At 51.9% G+C, this 12,186-nt stretch overlaps 1 non-coding gene across 1 annotated transcript; it reads left to right on the top strand.

Annotated features, from left to right (window-relative positions):
* Positions 1-9,172: 9,172 nt before the first annotated feature.
* Positions 9,173-9,254, top strand: TRNAL-UAG (transfer RNA leucine (anticodon UAG)). The gene has a single exon. It is a non-coding gene; the product is annotated as a tRNA-Leu (tRNA).
* Positions 9,255-12,186: the final 2,932 nt, after the last annotated feature.

Raw genomic sequence — 12,186 nt, 5'->3', positions numbered from 1 at the left:
CCAAGCTTCCCGCCCACCCTGGCCGGCCCTGGCCTCCACTCAAGGCTACAAAGTTTCAATTATAGAAGATAAATAAGTCCCAGATACCTGCTTCCAGCCAGCCCTGGCCTCAGCTCAAGGAGGTGCTGAAAAAAAAAAGAAAAAAAGGAGGAGCTGGGAGCTTGGTCACCAGGGGGCATGACCAGCCTGCAAACAGCTCTCAGCCCCTCATCCAGGCTGGCCACACCCCCATGGAGTAAGAGTTCCCACTGGGGGGCATGGTCAGCCTGCAAATAGCCATCAGCCCCTCACCGAGGCTGATCAGGCACCCCAGCAGGGACCCCCACCCTGAAGGGGGTAAGGCCAGCTTGAAAACAGCCCTCAGCTCCTCACCCAGGCTGGCCACGCCCCCCTAGCGGGGACCCTCACCCCATGTGGGCGTGGCTGGCTTGCAAACCACCACAGGCCCCTCGTCCAGGCCACCCCACGCCCCTAGGGAACCCCCACCCTCATCTGGGACACCCTTCAGGGCAAACCAGCTGCCCCCCACCCGTGCACCAGGCCTCTATCTATACTAATAAAAGGGTAATATGCTAATTAGACTGGGAGACCTTCCAGAAGACCTTCCAGACGTCCTTCTGGACAAAGCCATGGTGGCAGGGCCTTGGTAGAGGCAGTTAGAGGCCAAGAGGGGAGGTAAGTTGTGGGTGATCAGGCCAGGATGGGATGGCAGTTGTGGGTGGGGCCATTGGGGGTAAGCAGAGCAGAAAGGGGGCCAGTTGGGGGCGAGCAGGCCATCAGTGGGGGTCTGTTGGAGGTGATCAGGACAGCGGGGGGGGGCAGTTTGGAGTGAGCAGGCCAGCAGGGGGGTAGTTAGGAGTGAGCAGGCCAGTGAGGAGGGAAGGTGAGGGCAAGCAGGCCAGCAGGGGGGCAGTTGGGGGTGAACAGGCTGGCAGGGGGGCAGTTGGGGGCAAGCACACTGGCAAGGGGGGCAGTTGGGGATGATCGAGCTGGCAGGGGGGGTACTTGGGGGCAAGCAGGCCAGTGGTGGGGGGCAGTTGGGGACAAGCAGGCCGGCAGGCAGAGTGGTTAGGGGCAATCAGGCAGGCAGGCAGGCAGGTGAACAGTTAGGAGCCAGCAGTCCCGGATTGCGAGAGGGATATCTGACTACTGGTTTAGGCCCGATCCCTATAAACCGGCAGTAGGACATCCTTCGAGGGGTCCCAGATTAGAGAAGGTGCAGGCCAGGCTGAGGAACACACCCCCACCCCCGTGCACGAATTTCGTGCACCGGGCCACTAGTCCTATATAATAAAGAGGTAATATGCAAATTGACCCTCACGCCCTCACACAAGATGGCTGCCCCCATGTGGTCAAAGATGGCTACCACAAGATGGCCGGCAGGGGAGAGCAGTTGGGGGCAACCAGGCCTGCAGGGGAGGGCAGTTGGGGGCAACCAGGCCTGCAGGGGAGGGCAGTTGTGGGGGAACAGGCCTGCAAGGGAGGGCAGTTGGGAGCAATCGGGCCTGCAGGGGAGGGCAGTTGGGGGTGACCAGGCCAGCAGGGGAAGGCAGTTGGGGGCAACCAGGCTGGCAAGGAAGGGAAGTTAGGGGTGACCAGGCTGGCAAGGGAGGGCAGTTGTTGATGACCAGGCCTACAGGGGAGGACAGTTAGGGGCAATCGAGCCAGCAGGGAACAGTTAGGCATAGAGCAGGCTGGCAGGGCAGTGGTTAGGGGGTGATCAGGCTGGCAGGCAGAAGCAGTTAGGGGCAATCAGGCAGGCAGGTAGGCGAGCGGTTGGGAGCCCACAGTCCTGGATTGTGAGAGGGATGTCCGACTGCCCGTTTAGGTGGGATTGGACCTAAACGGGCAGTCGGACACCCCTCAAGGGGTCCCAGATTGGAGAGGGTGCAGGCTTGGCTGAGGGACACCCCTCACCCCCACCCTCCTGCATATATAAAAGGCTAATATGCAAGTTGTCCCCTCAGGAGTTTGACCAGGAGACCGGGAGTTCGACCGCTCACTATGATGTGCGCTGACCACCAGGGGTGGCACGGAACGAAGGAAGGCCCCAGCCAGCAGCCAGCAGCTGGGGAAGGAAGGCCCCGGCTGGCAGCCAGAAAGCCCTGATCATTGGCCACGCCTAGGGACCCTACCCGTGCACGAATTTCGTATATAATAGAGTTGTGTCTTATTTGTCATGTTGCATAATAAGATTGTGACTGATTGGTTAATTCTTGGCACCAGAAATCCTTATATACAAGTACTAGAGGCCCAGTGCATGAAATTAGTGCGGGGGAGGGGTCCCTCAGCCCGACCTGTGTGCTCTCACAGTCTGGGAGCCCCACGATTGATCGCCCTGCAGAGGGAGGCCCTGCCCACCCGCCGCAGGACTGCCAGCCTGGTAGCCTGGGCCTCCCTCTGTGGGGCAATCGATTGCAGGGCTCAGTGATCGATCACCCCAAAGAGGTAGGTCCTGCCCACCCGGTTGGGGCTCCAGGATGGATTGCCCCCGCAGCGGGAGGCCCCATCCACCTGCCACAGTCCGCTGGTCGGTGGCCTGGGCCTCCCTCTGCAGGGCGATTATGAGGCAATGGCTGGGCCCCTGACCAGTCACACTGCACCCGCCTTGGCTGGCCTGGCACCAGTGGGTGTCACAGCATGGTTGTCCAGACGATCCGCTGTGCAGCCGGCCGTCAATTTGCATATTATGCTTGTATTATTATAGATAGGCACCTGATATTTTGAAAAGTCATTTTGGAGCAAAAAGGTTAGGTAATTACTATTTTTATTTTTTGTAAATCAATAAAAATTATGCCTATTGTTTTTGTCAGATTGGCAAAAAATATATATTTTAGGTGTGCTGCAACATTTTAGTAATTAGTTTATGTGTGTCATGAGATGAAAGATGTTAGGAATTTTTTTTGGAGGGGGGGCGGTGACGTGGGCTGTGAAAGAATTCCTAACCTAAGGATGCAGAAAGGAAGTTTAATTTACTTTCCTGGAAGGGAAAGAGCTGGTGCACTGCTAATCAATACAAGGGCGAAGAACAAGAGCCGCTCCCCCTTTTAAAGCCTGGGGAGCTGTTGCTAGGTGACAAGGAAGGGAAGGGGACTTGGGGGCTGAAAGTGAGCAGACATCAAGGGGGCTGTCTTGTTAGTTCCTCAGGAGATAGTCTGGGCAGATGTCCTAGGGAGGTGTCTTGTCAGTACTTTTCCCAAGCCTGTAAAACACCCTAGAGCAAAAGTTACGAAGAGTTCGAAAGAGGCTTCTTTCAAGGGGGAGAAGCTAACTTCCTACTAATAATCCCTGAGTTGTAAAAACGGCAGAGAGGAGGGCTATGCAAGAATGTAGCCTTGAGAGTAGCTTGTCTTGTAATTTGAACAGAGGGGCTGTTTGAATCAGAGAAGCTAACAATCTTGGGGTTTAATTACCAGGTGCTTCTCATAAATTGTGGAAGGCCATGGTGGGGGGGCGGTGTGGTGGTGGTGGGGGGAGGCCTTTTAAAAATCCTAATTAAAAAGGTTGAAAATCACTGTAGCAGAGCAATGTCTAGTGGCCAATGTTTAAATACTTTGCTAGCCCCACTCCGTATGCCCCAAAGGGTTCTTGGTGGAAGTCTCCTTGGTCTGGATGGTGTGTGGCCACATTCTCCCAGGGAACAAGAGACAGTACTAAGGCTCTGTGAGGCGAGCCCTAGGCAGACAGAGACCACAGGTGCTCCCAGACCAGAGACAGAGGGACACCCACGTCTGGGGAAGCGTAGGACATACTGTTGGCCCTTGAACAACGCGGGTTGGAACCTGTGCTGGTTTTGATCCGTGGCCGGGAATCCGTGGATGTGGAGAGCCCACTGCATGCACGGAGCCACACCATTTTGTACAGGGGACACGAGCATCTGTGGATTTTGTAACCGCAGATACAGAGGAACAACTTAAGTTTTGGAGAAGTCAAGAACTATATGTGGGCCCGGCCGGCTCAGTGGTTGAGCATCGACCTATGAACTAGAGGTCACGTTTGATTCGATTCCCGATCAAGGGTATCAATTCAATTGCTCGATGAAAACTAACAGATTTTAACCACTTTGGGGTCAGCATTCCAACCTCCGCATTGTTCAAGGGTCAACTGTATTTACGTTTTTCTTACTAGAGTGTCCCCCTGTCTACCGCTCATCCCCTTCCAGCAGTAGGCTGTGACCATGTTTCTGTGGTCGAGGCACCTGTCACTTGCAAAGCCCGCCCTGATGTGCCTTTTGGGGTGCAGTCGAAGCTGGTGTTCACAGGGCGCTCACTCTGTGCAGACGCCGTGGTAACTGCTCCCCAGGCATTATCTCTTGTAATTCTCATCACAACCGTCTTGTTCCCACCGCATACACAGGGAAACTGAGGCAGGTTAGGCGACTTTCTCAATGATACACAGTAATGGCAGGACCAGAATTCGACCCAGGTCGGGGGATACACTGGCCTCTCCAGTGTCCTGTCCCTAAGCCTAGACTCTGCAGTTTGGAAGCCCTGAAACTTCAGATTCCCTCGGGAGAGCAAAGTCCTTCAGTCCACCAGCTGCTGTGCCTCTGCAGGGAGGTGTGGGACGGAGGTCATCATCTTATAAGGTGTGGTGGGAGAAACGGAAAAAAGAAATGTTCCGAATCGAGTGTTTACCCTTGGCCTCTGTGCTGCAAGTTTTGGAGCATACAAGATCCAGAAGATATTATTTTGGTTTTGGCCTTTGGTCACCTCAAGAAAACTCCTCTGGCTTTTGGCAAAAGACAGAATTGCACCTGAAATTCTGACTAAGGGGAAGTCAGGCAGAAACAAAGAGTCTGAAGTAATCTCTCCGAGCCCAAGGCCAGACCAATGCCGCTCCCCGCTCCCCAAAAGTAAAGAGACAGCCTAAGTTATAGTTCTATGGCCATGGGCAAGTTATTAACTTCCCTGAGCCTCTGTAATTTTTTTTATTATATATATATATATATATTTCAGAGAGGAAGGGAGAGGGAGATAGAAACATCGATGATGAGAGAAAATCACTGACCGGCCGCTTCCTGCGTGCTCCCCACTGGGGACCACACCCTCAATCTGGGCATGTGCCCTCGACGTTCTGTCCCTGAAGTAAACGGGATAGGGCTGAGCCTCTGTAAATTTGTCTGCTCAGCAAGTGTCCCCTTCTTTGCACAAACGTCTTCATTTGTCTTCAGGGAACCGGCCCCCACTCCTATTCTCTGTTTATGAGAACAGCTCTCCCCACACCCCTGGCTTCAAGAGAGGACACATGACCAGACCTGGCCAATTAGTATATCGACCCCTTTACCCCGTGGATTGGTTCTGGGATGAGCATGTGACCCAATGCGACACTTACCTGGGTCTTTTATAGCAGTCACAAAAAAGGGGATCTCTTTTCCAGAGAGTTGTTGGCTGGTAGGATGTAAGCCTAGGGTTTCTGGGCATTCATTCTTATGGCACAATTTTATTTATTTATTTTAAAGAATGTATATTTTTATTGATTTCAGAGAGGAAAGGAGAGGGAGACAGAGACAGAAACATCAATGATGAGAGAAAACCATAGATCGGCTGCCTCCTGCACACCCCCCACTGGGGATCGAGCCTGCTACCCGGGCATGTGCCCTGACCACCGGGAATCCAACCATGACCTCCTGGTTAATAGGTTGATGCTCAACCACATATTTATTAAGCTCCTACTGTGTGCCAAGTATTGTGCTAAGAGTTGGGGAAAGGCCAGCTGTCTAATGGGGTAGGAACAGGGAAAAGGAAAACTTCACAGGCTTATAAACTGCGAGGTGTGTTGGGAGTGGAGAGCACATGGGACAAGGAGAGAGTGAAGGTGTCTCTGAAGAAGTGGCTGGGGCTGCGCTCAGGAGGAGCGCATCACTTCCAGGAGCTTTGGGAACCAGGTGCCTGGTGCCTCAGCACGGAGCTGAGGGTCAGATCGCCGGGTTTAGGCGTCGCTCTTCCCTAATGACCTCCTTTAACCATCACACAAGGCTGTTCAGTCTTCACTGAGGAGTTTTGGGGTAACAACACAGGATCAAGTACAGGAGAGAAACCAACTGTCTCCTCACTGTCAGTCTCCAGGAGGAAAAAAACCCTTTACAAGGGACGCTGTGTTGGCTCACTCCAGTTTCCAGCCTGCCCTTCCTTCTCGCACGTGGACAGACATCACCTCTTCGCGCTCCGAGAGACATCCCCACCTCCACTAACCCCTCTCCCTGCCCCCAGGGGTCCGGGTCTCCCCCCTTTCCCTTCTCCAGAGTAATCCACAGGACTCAATCCACAGGAGGCAAAATATGTCGTCCAGAAAGTGAAAAGACAACTCAGAGTGGGAGAAAATACTCAAAAATCTTACCTGATAAGGGATGTGTAACTAGGTTATATAGAGAACTCTTACAACTCAGTAATAATAAGTAACCCAATTTACAAATAGACAAAAGATTTGGACATTTATCTAAAGAAGATATACAAATGACCAATAAGCACAGGAAAACATCATTAGCCATTAGAAAACGCAACTCAAAACCATACACACTAACGATGGCTATAATAAAAAGTCAGATAATAACAAGTATTGACAAGGATCTGAGGAATGGAAAATGGACAACAGTTTGGCAATTCCTCAAAATATTGAACATGGGTCTACATATGCCCCAGCAAGTCCACTCTCAGGTACATAGCCAAGAGAAATGAAAACATATGTCCACACAGAATCTTACATACGCGTGTTCACAGCAGCATTATTTATGATAGCCCAACTCCAATGTGCACCAGCTGCCGCCTGGATGGTTACACTGAGGCATGGCCAGCCCTGGTGCTGCGCGAAGCTGGTGACATTGGGCCCACGCACCAAGAGGGACTGGTCCAACTCCCAGTCAGGACTCAGGCCTGGGTTGTGGGCCGGATCCTGCAGGAGGCAGCCAATTGATGTTACACTCTCACATTGATGTTTCTCTCTCCCTCTGAAAAAAATCAATAAAAACATATTTTAAGCTCAGCCCCAGTCGTGGCAAATCAATGTTCACTTGAGTTCATTATCAGAGAGAGAAAGAGAGAGAGAGAGAGAGAGAGAGAGAGAGGGAGAGAGAGAGACAGACAGACAGACAGCGGTGGGAGGAGCAGGGTGACTGCTAGCAAATGGTCTGACTACTGGAGCGTGCTGTGCGTCGCTGCGCGGGATTACCTGCAGAGGGCTCTGCTTCCTTCTTGTGGCCGAAGTGGGTGGTCATCCTGAAGATTGGACTACAGCCTGGCCACCTCTGCTGGGCAGCTCCACAGAAACCTTTGCCTCTGGTTTTGTCTAAGTCCACATAGCAAGAGGGAGTGACCTCAACCAGGGATATGAAAACCATTGGTTCAAGGAATAGTCTTGTTGCCGACACCGTCCTGGGTCCTGAGGACATAGCACTGGGTTAACAAGACACCATCACCTGCTCTCCTGGGGCTGACGTTCCAGCAGGGACAAGTTATCACTGGAAGAGACGCACACATGCTTGAGGGCAGGGAGTGGGGGAGATTTTGTGGAAAGCCACCCAGGGAGCAGTGCCCGGTAAGAACTCTCATGGTGAGCACAGGAGGTACTGGGAGGGCATGGAGAACTTAGGTCCCCGGTGCCAGGGGTCTGTTTAAGTGCCTGAAACACATTACCACATTTGATCCACTTGGATGTGGCCACGTGCCCAGAACCGTGCCTGGCACATTGCAGGCATTCAAGAAATATTTGCACAATGAATGAATTTAGTTCTCACAGCAAGTTCTGTGAGGTGTACTATTACTATCAGCCCATTAATAGGGATGAGTGACAGATCCAGAGAGAAGCCGCTTTCCTGAAGTCACACAGCTGGTTAAGGCTCAGGCTGTGAGATCCAGAGCGGTGGGTTTGCCCACTGTATGGGTTTCCTATTGCTGCTATAACAAATCACCACAAATCCAGTGGCTTAAAACAACGTAGCTGTCTTACAGTTCTGGAGGTCAGCAGCCCCGAATTCAAGCTGTCAGTCACCTCCTGTTCCTCCTTTCAGGGCCTCTAGGGAGGAATCGTATACTTTACCTTTTCCAGCTGCCAGAGGCCGCCTACATGTCTTGGCTTGTGGGTGCACCACTCCAACCTCTGTTTCTGTCTTCATGCCTTCTCTAACTCCTGCCTCTCTCTTACAAGGACCCTGTGATTACAGTGGGCCCACCGAGGTAATCTCCCATCTCAAGATCCTGACTTGAGTCACATCTGCAAAGTCCCTTTTGTCACATAGAGTAACGTGTTCCCAGGTTCTGGGGATTTGGAGGAGGACCCCTGGGTGGGGGTATTACTCAGCCGACTATACCCACGTAACTGTCTTTACTATGCTGCATTTCTGTTTACTGTCCTTAGCTATGCATGCGAATGGATAAGCCTATGTGTGTGTATGTATCATTAGAAAACAAGTGGACTAAAAGGAATTGAGGCAGGAGGAAGGGAAGCAGAACTTGAGAATGTCAAAGGAGACTTGACTCTTGTCTACAGTGTTCATTTACTTTGTTATTAGAAAGTATTTGAAGCAAATATGCAAAATGGTAACGCTTGTGGGTGGCGGGAAATGGAGGTGTGCTGGGTACTTACTGTATGATGCATTTGCTCTGTATTGACTGCACGAAGAAACCACACTGAAACCCAGAGGGGAGCTGGCTCTGCCCGGGCGGCTGTGATGCAGGGCGCCCACACGTGCCAACGATCTGTAACAATCCGCGGTGATTTCCCACCCGGGACCCGCGCAGGGACCAGCCCCTGGGGCCACCCAGGCCTGCAGAGGTGCCCGGAGGTAGGGGAGAGAGCTCGCAGGGTGGGACCCAGGCCATTCCCCGGAGACCCCAGGTCGGCGGGCACGAGCCGCGCTGCCGCCGCGCCCCCAGCTGGCCGTGGGCGGTAGATCACGTTCATGGAGGATCAAATGCTCACACAGCAGAGGACAGGACATGAACGTTTAACGTCGGGAAACTCTCCTTTCCTTCCCAATGCTGTGTTCCGACGCAGCTACTGTTGCGAGTCACAAGGGCACTGTGACTCCCAGGGGCAGAGGGAGGCTGGGGCTCGGCGGGAACCCCAGAGGCTAGACTGATACTGGGCATGCGCATGTCCATGAGGGCGGGGCTTGTAGCTAGGGAGCCACGTCACTAGACTGATATAGTTTCAGTGGAACCCGCAGCGAGCGGGAGGTAGCGTGGCCGAGTGGTCTAAGGCGCTGGATTTAGGCTCCAGTCATTTCGATGGCGTGGGTTCGAATCCCACCGCTGCCATACCGTTGTTGGTTCCGCTTTTTCCATCTTTAAAGCTACACTCTTTTGGTGTCATTCTCACAATTTCTCTTTCTTCCTTTTCTATTTTCTGACGCTCGATTTTTTAAAAAATGGAATTGGTGGCGGGGAGGGGAGAACTAAGAAACTGCAGCAGTTTCACACCCTAGCCTAGCACACAAACCCACCAATCCTGCTACCTGAGAAACAAAAAGGAAAGCCTTTCTGTATTTCAAGGATAAACCATCTGCGATACTTCGAAAAGTTCCCAACAGTCATTTAATGCTTCGATGTCTGAGGCCACAGGGAGTGGGCCTCTTAGCCCAACAAGTACAAAGGTTGTGTGGGGGTGATTTAATCATGACCTGAGCTCGAAAGGGTTCCTTCTGGCTGGCTCTGTGTACTTGGGAGAGCACCCACTTGACAACAGAAACCTCTGTTTGCAGAAATGTGTCAGGGGTCCCTGGGGAGGGGCTCTGGGATCAGGGGGACTGCCCCACTCCGGGATTATCAACCTTGAGGTCCCAGCTTCATAGGTCTACCTCCTACTTGGTCTTCAGTCTTGGTTTAGGGGCACGAGGGTTATTCATTCATTCAACAACTACTTATGCAGGACCTACTGTGGGCCAGAAACCAAGCTCCTCATGAGGCTGCAGAACAAACAAGGCAGGCCTGTGTTTGCACCCATAGAGTTTACAGACATTGCAGTTTCATTAAGTACACCTCTGAGGAGTGAGTGGTAAGCAGTGCAGCATGCTAACCTGGCCCAGGGCCAACAGAGTGACACTTAGTTGGGACTTGGAATGAAATTCTGTGAAGGCAATTCAGGGCGCTGGACTGAGAGCAAGCAGTGGAGCAATAGCAAAAGATGAGGCTGAAGTGTTAGGTAAGGAGGGCCATCAACTTGATCCTGCACTCATCAAAAGGTTTTAAGCCTGAGGGTGGCACGTTCCAAATTTGGATTCAAAAAATTCCCTCTGGCAGCAAGAACAGGAGGCAGCCTTGGGAGCCTACAGCAGCTGTCTAGGAGAACGGAGGCAGCTTGTAGTGGGATGTGGCGGGGTGGTGGCCAGAGGGGTGGGGCAGACAGACTTTTGTTTGTGGATCTGACAGAATCACTGATGAAACAAGAAGAGGAGGAATGTGTGAAAAGCAATACCAAGCTTCCCGCCCTGGCCAGGTGGTCCAGTTGGTTGGAGCGTCATCCCCTACCCCAAAAAGTGACACCAGGTTTTGGGGGCGGGACACTGGGTGGCTGGCTGGCGGTGTCTATTCTCTCTGCAGGAGGAAACACAGGATGAAGAGGAGGTTTGCAAGACAGACTATTTCATTTTGATTCAGACTGGATTTGAATCAACCTCCTGTGGGACATGGAGTTGGACATGAAGTCTGGAGGTCTAGAGAACATTCCATGCAAAACATGCAGATTGAGAAGACAGTGGGGACAGAGGCCATGGGAATGGATGAACTACCCAGGAAGAGTGCATGCAGGGAGCAGAGTCCTGAGGAACATCTTAAAGGGAGGACAATGGATGGGAAGCCAGTGAGGAGACGAGGACTGGCTAGAGACATAGGTGGGGAACATGTGTCATGTCATACAGACAAGGAGGAGGGAGTAGCCCACTGTGTTGAATTCTGCTAAGAGGCTTGGCAAAATATAGACTGAAGAATATCCATTGGATTTATGATTTATGGACAAGGTCATTGACGACCTTGATTAAAACCATAGTTTTAAAATATATTTTTATTGATTTCAGAGAGGAAGGGAGAGAGAGAGAGAAAAATCAATGATGAGAGATTATAATTGATCGGCTGCCTCCTGCACACCCCACACTGGGGATTGAGCCCAAAATCCAGGCATGTGCCCTGACAGGGAATCAAACCATGACCTCCTGTTTCATAGGTAGAGGCTCAACCACTGAGTCATGCCAGCTGGGCTAAAAACTATTTTGGAATGGATTTAAGAGAAGAAATGAAAACATTAAGTGTAGACAATTGATCACAATTTGATTTTGAGGAGGGAAGAGTGATAGAGTAGTGGGAGGGGAGACTGGAAAATGTTCTAGATTCCTGACATTGGTCTACAAGAGGGAAGAGCTTCAGTACACGCAATGACTGGCTCTGTCACCTTGGGCTGCCCATGGTGACAGCTCTGTTTTCTGTATTCATGACGCTTCTGCTCAGTGTCTACAGTTAAGCTTGGACCTCCTACTCGCCCACTTAGAGCCTGTGGAAGGCTAGTGATCTAGGCCGCCTCTAAAATGCTCATGGGGCCCAGGCCGGTTTGGCTCAGTGGATACAGGGTCGGCCTGTGGACTGAAGGGTCCTGGTTTCGATTCCAGTCAAGGGCACATGCCCAGGTTGCGAGCTCAATCCCCAGTGGGGGGCGTGCAGGAGGTAGCCGATCAATGATTCTCTCTCATGGTTGATGTTTCTCTCTCTCTCTTCCCCTCTGAAGTCAATAAAAACATTAAAATAAAATGCTCCTGGGAACTCAGTTTGTTGGGTAGAAGCATCACCTCCTTCCCTCCCGGGAAAAGACGCCCGAGAGGAAGGGAGCTTTCTTGGCAGAGTGACCCAGCTGCTCCCTGACTAGGTTAGACATTCTACTTTCCCAGCATCAGGGAAAGGTGACTCAAAGAAATCCAAAACACACAGAGACACTGACCTTGCTTGTGGGCCTCAAGAGCTGATGTTTGCTAGTAGACAAAAGATCTAGAAGGTTATGTGAGCAGGAAGTATTTTCCCCTGCCTTAAGCACAGCTTTCTCAGGACTGGTGGAGGGAGGAAGGCCAGAGCAGGTGAGTTGAGATGCAAGCGTGTTGCTGGGAAGGGAGCCCATGGACTTTCAGCCCCAACTGGAACTGAAAATGAGTGGCTCCCAGGCCTGGGCTTGGCTGAGGTGCAGACGAGCGGAAACAACCATGTGTCACGT

The sequence above is a fragment of the Eptesicus fuscus genome, chromosome 4 (assembly GCF_027574615.1).
Source record: "Eptesicus fuscus isolate TK198812 chromosome 4, DD_ASM_mEF_20220401, whole genome shotgun sequence".
NCBI classification, from domain to species: Eukaryota; Metazoa; Chordata; class Mammalia; order Chiroptera; family Vespertilionidae; genus Eptesicus; species Eptesicus fuscus.
The sequence above is the reverse complement of the archived record's forward strand: the minus strand, read 5'-3'. Positions and strand labels throughout refer to the sequence as shown.